This window comes from Macaca thibetana, chromosome 6, assembly GCF_024542745.1.
Source record: "Macaca thibetana thibetana isolate TM-01 chromosome 6, ASM2454274v1, whole genome shotgun sequence".
Classification (NCBI taxonomy): Eukaryota; Metazoa; Chordata; class Mammalia; order Primates; family Cercopithecidae; genus Macaca; species Macaca thibetana.
Window position 1 is genome coordinate 113162220 of NC_065583.1, and position 12027 is coordinate 113174246.

Consider the following 12027-nt stretch of genomic DNA (forward strand, 5'->3'; position numbering starts at 1 on the left):
AGCAGACTACTAACGCATCCTACCTAACCTCAAAACCATTATGCCTGGTGAAAGAAGCCAGGCACCAGAGTCCATATATTGTATGATTCTATTTACAGCAATGCCCAGAAAAGACAAATTTAGAGAGGCAGAATATAGATTAGCAGTTGCATGGAAAAAGGAATGACTGTCAGTGGGCTGAGGGATCTTATTGGAAGAATAAGAATGTCCTAAAACTGATTTATGTTGATGGTTGCTCTCCTGAATTATAATTAATTAATATATAATTATAATTATATTTTATAATTGTAAATTAATTCAATTATAAAAATCATTGAATTGCACTCTCAAAACAGTTGAATTTTGTGATATATAAAATATACCTTAGTAAAGATGTTTAAGAAAACAAATATATAAAACTTCTCATTACACTTAGCATAAAACCCAAACTGAAACTCCTTGCCATGGCCCACAAAGTTCTACATGATTGGCTTCTTCCTACCTCTCGGACCCTGTCTCCTACCAGCCTTGTCTTTGTTCACTGCGTTCCAGCTACACTGGTCTGTTTTTGTACCCCTTGTACATGCCAAGTTCATTGCTGTCTCAAGGGGCTTATTCCTCTGCGAGGGTTGTCCTTTCCCAATCCTCTTTTGTCTTCTTCTCAACATTCAGGTCTCAATCCAGAGAATTTCCCCAACTCCACCCACGCTGAAGCAGCAGCCCCTCTCCCACCACAACTCAAGTCATCCCCTGCGACTTGACTTATTTTATCCTCTTCATGGCAATCTCCCATACCTAAAATTATCTTTATGGCTATGTCCTTACATGTTTACCACCACCTATCTCCCTCTGCTAGCCCATAAATTCCCCATTGAGGGACTTACCTCCCTTTTTAAAAGACGTGTTCAGAACAGCAAGTTCTGACACACAGAAAGTCCTCACTAAGTGAGACAGACTGACTAACTTGCTACATGTTCTTGGATGTTTTCTTTAATCCTCTGAGCCTCAAATTATTCTTCTGTAAAAAATATATATAAAATAATTATATCTCTTTCTCACCTCATGGGACTGTTTGTGAAGCTTGCATCAGAATTATGTGAAATCTGTCTGTACACAAAGCTAGCTGTTACTACTTTTATGAGAGGATTACATTGTGATTCCTTTGGACCGTCCTTCTGTTTACATATTTCAGGGTCAAAAAACTGTCAATGAATGGCTGAGTTGTACACTCTCTGTATGCCAGAATAAGGGAGACAAAGCGAGCACAACCAGCTGTTCTACATAGGTATGCGAGGAAACCAGTGCTCTACTAATGCATAGGACAAATAATACCTTTCCTGTCCCCCAATTGCATAGATGAAGGAAGACCATATATAGTCTCTCATAGGAAACCCAGCTATTCTTCTGGTGACAATGATGAATCTTTAGGGAAGTCCATCTGTTTTTTGTCCTTTGCCCTTGCCATGGGAGGACAAGGATGCAGTACTAGCCACACTTGCTGTGCATGTAAAAGCCAAAATTCCAAGTGGAAGAAACTGAACTTCAAAACTGGTTCATTTCATATAAGCCACTAAGTGGATATCAGAGAGTAATAGCTTTTCTCTGCCACTTAACTAAGCTGCTGAATCTGAACTTGTTCCTAAATTTTCCTTCCTTCCTTCCTTCCTTCCTTCCTTCCTTCCTTCCTTCCTTCCTCCCTCCCTCCCTCCTTTTTCTCCTCCCTCCCTCCCTCCCTTTTCTCCTCCCTTCCTTTTCTCTTTCCTCCCTCCCTCCTTCCTCCCTCCCTCCTTCCCTTCCTTCTTTCCTTCCCCTTCCTTCCTTCCTTCCTTCCTTCCTTCCTTCCTTCCTTCTTTTCCTCCCCCCCTCCCTTTCCATCTTTCCTTCCTCTTCCTCTTTCTCTCTTTCTCTTTTATTGTTGCTTTTGTTTTTTAAAATGTGTAATTTTGCTAAATGTCCTCTTGAGAATTATTCTGACAGTAATCCAAATATTTCTTTCTTTCAAACTAAAATACAGTTTCCCAACTGGCTCAATATTTTTAACTTTAATCCCTTTGTAAATTTTTTAATGCAACAAGACTTTCTTGTGCTTAAAATTGTCATTTTCTTTTTGCCCTCTAACTTGAATGTTAGTTTTTCCAGGAACCCAATACTTTGTTCAAAATAATTTTTTCTTAAAACTTTGATTCCTTAGTGCCTGTCAGTCTTCAGTGTTTTTGATGAGAAGTCTGATGCCAAACTGATTCTCCTGTTTAAGTAATCTTTTTTTCCCCCTCTCTCTCTAGAAACTTTCTCTTCATCCTTAGTGTCTAAAATTTCATCTAGATGTGTCTATTCCAACCTGCTTAGCATTTTGTGGGTACTTTTAATCTGAAAACATGTCATTGTTCAGCTCTGGGAACTTTTCTTTCTGCTATTTAGTTTTTATTTCATAATCATAAACTTAATTCAACTCTGCAATCTAACTAGTCATGGAAGGGAACAAGGAAAACATGGAACCCAAAGGGAACTGCAGCGAGAGCCCAAAGATTCTAGGATACTGTGAGCAAATGGGGTGGAGGGGTGCTCTCCTGAACTACAGAAGGAATGGTCTGGTGGTGAAGATAAAACACACATCAAATTTATTAGAGTTGTCCACAGTCAGCAATGGTGATCTTCTTGCTGGTCTTGCCATTCCTGGACCCAAAGAGCTCCATGGCCTCCAAAATATTCATGCCTTCTTTCACCTTGCCAAAGACCACATGCATGCCAACCAACCAGTCAGTCTTGGCATTGCAGATGAAAAACTGGGAACCATTTGTGTTGGGTCCAGCATTTGCCACAGACAAGATGCCAAGACCTGTATGCTATAGGATGAAGTTATTATCATCAAATTTCTCCATGTAGACGGACTTGCCACCAGTGTCATTATGGCATGTGAAGTCACCACCCTGACACATAAACCTTGATAATTCTGTGAAAACAAGAACCCTTATAACCAAATCATTTCTCTCCAGTGCTCAGAGCATGAAAGTTTTCTGCTGTCTTTGGAAACTTGTCTGCAAACAGCTCGAAGGAGACGCAGCCCAAGGGCTCACCGTCCACTGGAATGTGGAGGAACATGGTGGGGTTCACCATGGCTGAGAGTACAAGGCTCCTCACAGCTGCGGCTTCCGCCAGGAATTTTTCTTGATTTTTTTTTTTTGCCCCTGCCATTTTTAGTATTCTCCTATTCTGGAGTTCCTCCTAAAACATTCTCATTCCCTTACTAACGTATTTTTTTCTGCATGATTTGGGCTATGGTTTCCTCTGCCAATGTGATCACATCAACTTTGCTCTTTCAAGGTTTCTTCAAATTTTCTGATATGCTAATGGCACAACATTTCTTTTCCAGAGCTGACTCCTGTGAGTGTGTGTGTGTTTTAAGTTGTTTCTTGGGATCAGAGTTCTTAAATAAACTTTAGCATACACCATGGGGCTTGTTAAAACACAACTGCCCAGCCTCTCCTCAGAGTTTCCGATCCATTACGTGTAAGGTAGGCATTTCTGATGAGTTCCAAGATGCTGCTGATGCTGCTGGTTCAGAGACCATTTTGAGATAACCAGTGATAATCTCTGCCACATCCCCTGTAGCTCAGCCTTGCACAGTTTGTACATGGTAAGTAGACGTTTATTTGCCAATTGGCTCACTTAATGCAGAAGTTTCCCAAAGATCTCAGACAGTCTGATAACTCTAAAATAAGATTTCAAAAAGCAAGCCAGTCATCAGACATTCAGCATCGCTCATTTTGATAAATGGAAACCAGATCATTTTATTATCATTCTGAAATTGTATATAAAAATACACTTTGCAGTTTGGAGAGAAGATAAGTCAGAACTAATTTCTCACTGTACCAATTACTGACTATCTGTCTACCCATTACATTTCAGCGAAAATATAAATTTGGAGAAAGATGTGGCATAGACTGCTTACTCACTCTCTGCACAAAATTATCTACGTGAGAAGTTTTCTCCTTGGGTCACTTCAGCATTATACAATTTTGTTTTAGTTCCATCTGTGTTGCAGCAAAGCTGAAAATCAAAAAGATCATTTAAAGTTATGTGTGATAAAAAGATCCTTATTAATTCAAATATTTGCAATGGGAAACAGCCAATTAATGTGATTTAGTATTTAAGCAATAAGCCGAAAATTGTGCTTTCCTATGTGTGATGCAGAATCTAATTTTTGGCACAATATAGATGCTTTGAAATGTTTTAAATCATGATGGAAAATTTCAGGAAAGTAAATCCTAAGTGTGACCCTGCTAGGGACTTGCTAGCTATACCTGGGAAAATCACTTGCTTTCTATTTCCGTTTCTGTATTTCTGATATAGGAACAGCAGTTTTTCTTGTGCATGTTTACTGAGGATGTATTTAATTTTTAAGCAACATACTTCCCCCAGGTTCTTGACTGAAAGATGCTAGATTCCTCACCAGAACAGGTTGTCCCCTTTCATCAAGGGTGCAGCTTCTGAAGGTGTAGGAACCCACGGAGGTAAAGGGAAGGTGTCACCAGTCCAGCTAGCTCACATCCAATTCCTGAGCCAGTAATGATCACCAGTATCAGAGATAGTCAAGAAATGCCTCTTTGAAAAGATTTAAAATATAATATTCAATGCTGGCCTGAGCCCAATGTTAATAGGAATGAAAACTGATACATCACTTCTGGAAAGCAGTTTGGCAGGAAGCATCAAGCTCCGTAGAAATTCACTTCCTTTAATTTAGTAATCTCCTTTCTAGGAATCCATTCCCAGGAAATGTCAGAGATACTGACAAATATTTGTATGAACAGAGAGTTGCTGCAGCACTGTTTGTGATAGAGAAAAATGGAAAACATCCTAAGTTAATAATAATAGAAGGAAAGTTAAATAAATAATGGTTCATCAGAATTTCTTCTAAATTAGTTTGGAAGAATCTCCCACAACATAGTAAACTGCTCTTGCCATAATGTTCAGTATGGTGGGAAACCAATAAGCCCATATGATCCTATGCTGGAATGTGCTGTGTCAACTTGGTTAAGGTGGAAGCTGTGGGTCCCAGGGTTCTGTTCCCTATATGGGCTAAGGCTGGCTCAAGAGGAGCTTGTTGAAATTTAGAGATGACCAAGTGGCCATTGCTTTCTGCAGTTATTTTCCGTCAGATGTAGTAAGGACAGACAAAGGAGTGTCTAGTGGAGTCCAGCTCTCCTCCACTCTGTGTCCAGGTCTTCTTGTTTGTAGCCCTGCTGACCAACAAACAGTGATCCCAGGCCCAGCACCAGATGCCTGCAGATCCTTAGAGCACGTAACTACAGAGGCAGCAGCTTTCAACAGACGTCTCCAGAGATGCTCCCGTGGTGGTCTCCCTTTGTGGCTGGATATGTGCATTTGTTTCCTAGGGTTCTTACAACAAATGACCACAAACTCGGTGGCCTAAAACGAGGCACACTTATTTTCTTACAGTTCTGGAGTCTAGATGTCTGAAATCAGTTTCTCTGGGCTAACGGCAAGGTGTCAGCAGGGCTGGTATCTTCTGGAGGCTCTAGGGGAGAATTCATTCCCTTGCTTTTTCTAAGTTCTGGAGGCCACCTGCATGTGTTGGCTCAGGCCCCCACCCTCGTGTGGCTCCAGTTGTCATCACATTTCCTACTACTGTAGTCACATCCTTCTGCCTCCCTCTTATAAGGATGCTTGTTGTCACATTGGGCCCACCTGGATAATCCAGGAGGGAGCGCTTGGTTTCTCAGATGACTGACAAATGATTGCTCTCTTCCTCTAATTTTCTCGTCTTGGGCCTTCACTTCTCTCTTCCCACAATTGTGAGGCCCAATTCCTGTAAGTCCCATAACATAGTAACTCAGCTCCCCCTGCTTCATTTTGAACTTTAATTGATAAAAATTCCAAGGAGGGATAATAAAATGTACTCTTATACATTAACAAAACAAAACAAAACAAAACCTGAAAGGATCATACCAATATTAACAGCACAAATCTCTGGGTGGTAGGAATATAACTGAAGAGAGGAAGAGGTGGAAGATACAGGACAGACAGAGGAACCTGAAAGAGCAAGATCCAGAGCATCTGAGATAAAAATGGTATATCCCAGAGGAGAGACAATGCAATACAAGGAAGCAGGAAAGGACAGGTATGGAAACCGCTGCATTTTTGCATTTGCAGGTGTGGTGGTAGGAAGTTAAGGGATTTCCTGTTGTGGCTTCTACTTTCTCTATAGGTTGAAAGGTAAGTTCACATGTTAAGATGCAGGAGGAATGGCTGGGCCTGGCATTTGAGGAGAAAGAAGAGCATTTGGAAAGGCAGGGGAGAGGTTGCTGACGGGAGGAGGGCCATGATCCTTTGCATGGTGTTGAAAGCTCATCTGGGCAGCACCACTGACCCGTGACTTTCTCTCAGCACATTCGGTAGCCTGGGTGCAGAGAAGAGAAGGCAGAGAGTAGAGCCATCCAGATTTGGGGTTTGCCAGCCAGGAAAGAAGGGAAGGGAGTTTAGGTCTCTAGCGTAATGTATCTCCCTGCTTCTCCAGGATTTAGATGAGGAAATAGAAGCCCAGGGAGTTGAAGTGACTTCCCCAAAGCCATAGGACTGGTGGAGTCATCACTGGAACTAATCCCAGGTCTCCTGACCAAAAAGCAGGGCTGTTCTGCTACAGCAGAGTGTGGGTTTCCTCAAAGAGTGGTCTCCTTACCAAGTCAGAATCACCTGGAGCAGGGGAGGGTACCTTCTGTTAAAATGCAGATTCCTAGGCCCTGGCCCAGCTCTCCTGACTCAGAAACACACGATGAGTGGCCCAGGAGTTGAACAAGCATCTCCAGTGATTCTGAAGCACACCAAGGTTTAAGAGCTGGAATAGGGCAGAGTGCCTGTCTTACGGATGAAATACAACAGCACAATTATGGTGGGGAGGGCCAGGGAGGAAGGGGATACACATAGTTCAATGTGGAAAGGCAAAATATGTAAAATTGTCAAGTAAAAGAGGAGGGGAAGGCAGGTTAGGGCATAGTGAAGGTTAATAGATACCAAATGGGAGGCAGGTCTGCAAGGATGGAGGTAGCTTATGTCCAGAAATGGACTGGAGCTAAAGGAGAACCAAAGACAACTCCTACCCTTTTGCCATGGCATTTTGTTTCTTCTCCTGGTAAAGATTCAGAGTGTTCAGAATCCAAGCAATATTCATGCTTCTAAGGAAATGTGCTTCTAAGGAAGTGTTAATGAAATTCAATATCCTCTCAGTTTTCCTACTAACTAAATATCAAAAGCAAAAGGAACTACCATAGGCTCAATGGGCTCTAATTCCAGACCTAGAGTTAGGATAGGCAGGGCTCCTTGACTCCAGTATTGCCAGTAATGAAATGTTGTGTGCCTTCAGCTGGCAGGGAGACTGTAACTGATTCAAAAATAACAAGGTCCAAAACCCACGCCAATTGGTAGAAAGAACAGATGTACCTCCCTGAGGAAGTAAGACTTCTGAGATTTGCATTTTAAGATGTCTAAGCTAGAAGGTGATTTCATGCAGTAGAGATTTGAAAGGAAAAGCTATCTTGGTCTCTACAGCAAATTTACCAAAAATATGTATAATTAGACTGATATATCTAAAACTCATTTCTACCTACAAAACATTCTGGACCCACAGGCTGTGGCCAAGGTGGAATAGTATTCTCCCCTCTTTCTCATCCCCTCATTGGCCAGTCACCAAATCCAATCCAAGTAACCATCTAATCCATCATCTCTTTCAGTTCTCCATGACCCTTGCCTAAGTTCACATTGCCATCTTCTCTTCCCTGGTTTATTACATCAGCATCCCCTTGGTCTTCCTGCCTCCAGTCTTTTTCTTCCAATTCATCCTCCAAAAATCTAATCTTGTCTCAGTCCTGTTCAAAGTCCTTTATTATCCCCTCTTCTTCCATTGACTTCAGGATAAAGCCTGGACTCCTTATTGAACATGTAAAGTTCTCCACTGTCATACCCCTGCTTACTCTTCCACCCCCTTCCATCCTACTTCTAGGCTTCCCTCTTCAATGCAGGATGGGAAGAACTAACCCAACTTTCCCAACCCATTGCTTCTTGTCTCTCAGCCTTTTTTGTTTTGTTTTGAGATGCAGTCTTGCTCTGTCACCCTGGCTAGAGTGCAGTGGCGCCATCTCGGCTCACTGCAACCTCCGCCTCCTGGGTTCAAGTAATTCCCCTGCCTCTGCCTCCTGAGTAGCTGGAATTACAGGCATGCACCACCACGCCAGCTGATTTTTGTATTTTTAGTAGAGATGGGGTTTCACGACGTTAGCCAAGCTGGTCTCAAACTCCTGACCTCAGGTGATCCACCCCGCTTGGCCTCCCAAATTGCTGGGATTACCACGCCCTACCTCTCCCAGTCTTTGTATGTGCTGTTTCCCTTTACAGAACACACCCTCTCCCCTTCTTGGCTTTCTCTGGCTTACTGATACTTGTTCTGTAGGTCTCAGCTTTGGTAAGACCTTCGTAGGAAAATTTCCCTGACTGCCTCTTGATATATCTCACATTTTAAAAGTTAATGAAATTGAATAATAACAAAATGCTACCATAACGAACATAGTACAAAACTTATTCGTTATTTTATGAATATATTTACATATATATGTATATATTTTAATATAGAGCTACAAAATATCTTAGAGAAAGTTCCCAGATTATTTTGGAGTAATCAACTTTCAAAAAATTGTGCTACTTAACAAAACTTTAAATGCTTTGAACTTCTCTGGATTAAGTAACTTTTCTCTATGATCCCATAGCACCCACCCCCTGCCTGCATACCTCTATCATAGCACTAGTCACATGGTTCCATAATTGTCTGACTCCTTCACCAGACTATAAGCTCCTCGGGGATAGGAACACTGCCTTTTGTTGCATCTCCAGTGCCTAGAACAGTGCTGATTATAACCTACATGATGTTGAGCAAGAAGTGATTAAAGGGCAACACCCGATCTACCCGTTTCTACCTGGGAGAGTGCTGAATGCTCTTGCACAACAATTGTCATGGACTCCCCATTTCTGAGCAATGACAAAGGACTTTCTTTACACTTAGGCCTCCAAACAGGAAATGACTCTTCTGCTTCAAAGGTTTTTAGAACACCCCACCCAAAGCTATAGAGCTGAGAAAGAAAACCCCACAGAGGGAACATTTGGAGTGTTCCCATAAACAAGACCTACAGCAGACCTTCCCAAGGTTAAAAAAACGAAGTCTAACTCTCTGAAGTTAGTTACAAGGGACCTGCAATAAGGAAAGCATCTCTGAAAACATCAAAGGAGGCAACAACATGGATACACTACTATGTTGGAAGAAAGTAACCCAGCCTGCACCAAACTTTTCTCATTGTTACAACAGTTAAGGAAGAATTACTGATTTCTTAGGTGAGGAGAAATTACAGGCTTGTATTGACTCACTGTGGAGCTTTTATTGTTTCTGTACTACAGAATGAATTAGTAAATATACAGTTTTCATTTGTAGATTTGGTTATTCACCACAAAGCTTTGTGTTAAAAAACAAACAAACAAACAAACTAGTTGTCATTATAATAGACACCTAGAGCCAGAGCTTCCCACCAGATAATCAGAATCAAAACTCAAGTCTTCAGAATGGTCAAAATCAGAGATGTAAGCCCTCTATCTCCAACTGCCACTGTGCTCATACTTCCCATCCCACATCCCTTATGAGGCTGGGTCTTATTAGAGTTTATTTCAAGCTCAGTGTACAAGATGCACACATAATTAATGCTCAAGATTTGTTGAAAGAATGAGTGAATGAATAAATGATTGAAATTCACATGCTACCTGCCAACACTTCAGGTTCTACATCTTAACATTTTATACTTTGTACTACTTTCTCCATCACAAGCATAAATCTTATAAATGGATTTCGTGTATTTCTACTCTGTTATATTAACAGCTAGATGTAGCTCTGATGCCAAAGAAAGACTGTATTTTCTTCTACCATTAATCTTTCTCCAGCTTGTGAGCTGGAACAGTCATAATGATGGGAGTTGTCATAATGAACCCAAACAGTAATTGTAATAAGAAAACGGAGAAAGAAAATTGAAAAAGAAAATGTCCCTCCCACAGCACGACAGATAAATGACCTTATTCTCTCCTGATTCCAAATCCACATGGTTGTTCTTGTCAAGATCATTAGGTACCAAAAGACCATTTGACATTAGTGAGAATGATATTTTTAATAAGAGTAATATATTGATGTTAAAAGAACATATCTCTTCTTTCTGTAGGTTACTGTCTAGTCTGCAAAACATTAAGGGTTAAAAATGCTTTCAAAATACTTAATATAAAGTGGATATAAATGAGACATGAAAGCAAGTAACCTGTCTCAATCAATTTTCTTAAACCGAGATAAGCAATTACTTCTAATAAAGCAATCAAGGGCTTGAAAGAGAACAGGTTTCATGCTAACTTAGTTAAATACTAATTTGGAGATTTGAAAGACTCTTTCTATTGCTCTTTTCTCCTCTTAAAAGGAGAAAAAGATTTTTCAAAGTCATTCCCAGTCACAATGATAAGTTACATCTTCCTGTCATTCTGAAGCATTTAATGTACAATAAGAATTACTAGATAATATAAAGAAATTTATAAGACTGCTACATCATCCTGACACCGTCTAGGTCCTGATGGATTTAGAAATGAGTTCCACGATGAGATCTCAGACAAATGAAGTAATTAAGCGCTTGATCCAGAGGAAAAAGTGTGGCAGCCTTCTAAAGCACCAAGAACTTGGCTTGGAGTGATTGCTCTTAACCATTCCAGCTACTTAACAGTGACACTATAAGAAGGTGTTTCATATGTTAAACCAATCTTAATTTCATATTGTCTCCTCCCACACTTTCCATGTCCTTGCCCCAGTGCTTGGCCTTCCTCCAGGTTAATGACCTTGCCCTAATATTTATGCTTTATTTTAGGAGAGTGAAACGCATTGTTAAAATGGAGAAATTTTTCTCTTCTAATCTTTCTCTTTATTTTTCCTAACTTCCTTAAAGTGACTACTTTAAATTCAACCCAATTCTTAGACACAAAGATGAAATTAGAGAAGTACTTGGTAACGTTCAAGATTCTTAACAGAAATTACTACAGGAAAGGGATCCCCATCCAGACCCCAAGAGAGAGTTCTTGGATCTCATGCAAGAAAGAATTCAGGGCGAGTCCATAGAGTAAAGTGAAAGCAAGTTTATTAGGGAAGTAAAGAAATAAAAGAGGGGGAGCGCCCAAGATGGCCACATAGGAACAGGTCCAGCCTCCAGCTCCCAGCATGAGCGACACAGAAGATGGGTGATTTCTGCATTTTCAACTGAGCTTTGAAGAGAGCAGTGGTTCTCCCAGCAAGGAGGTTGAGATCTAAGAACGGACAGACTGCCTGCTCAAGTGGGTCCCTGACCCCTGAGGAGCCTAAATGGGAGACATCCCCCACTAGGTGCAGACCCACACCTCACACCTCACACGACTGGGTATACCCCTGAGACGAAGCTTCCAGAGCAAGAATCAGACAGCAACACTCACGATTCAGCAATATTCTATCTTCTGCTGCCTCCGCTGGATACCCAGGCAAACAGGGTCTGGAGTGGACCTCAAGCAAACTCCAACAGACCTATAAGATGAGGGTCCTGACTGTTAGATGGAAAACTAACAAACAGAAAGGACACCCACACCAAAACCCCATCAGTACATCACCATCATCAAAGACCAAAGGCAGATAAAACCACAAAGATAGAGAAAAAGCAGGGCAGAAAAGCTGGAAATTCAAAAAATCAGAGCACATCTCCCCCTCCAAAGGAACGCAGCTCATCGCCAGCAACGGAACAAAGCTGGACGGAGAATAACTTTAACGAGTTGAGAGAAGAAGGCTTCAGTCGATCAAACTTCTCAGAGCTAAAGGAGGAACTACGTAACCAGTGCAAAGAAACTAAAAACCTTGAAAAAAGAATGGATGAACAGATAACTAGAATAATCAATGCAGAGAAGACCTTAAAAGGACTGATAGAGATGAAAACCATGACATGAGAACTA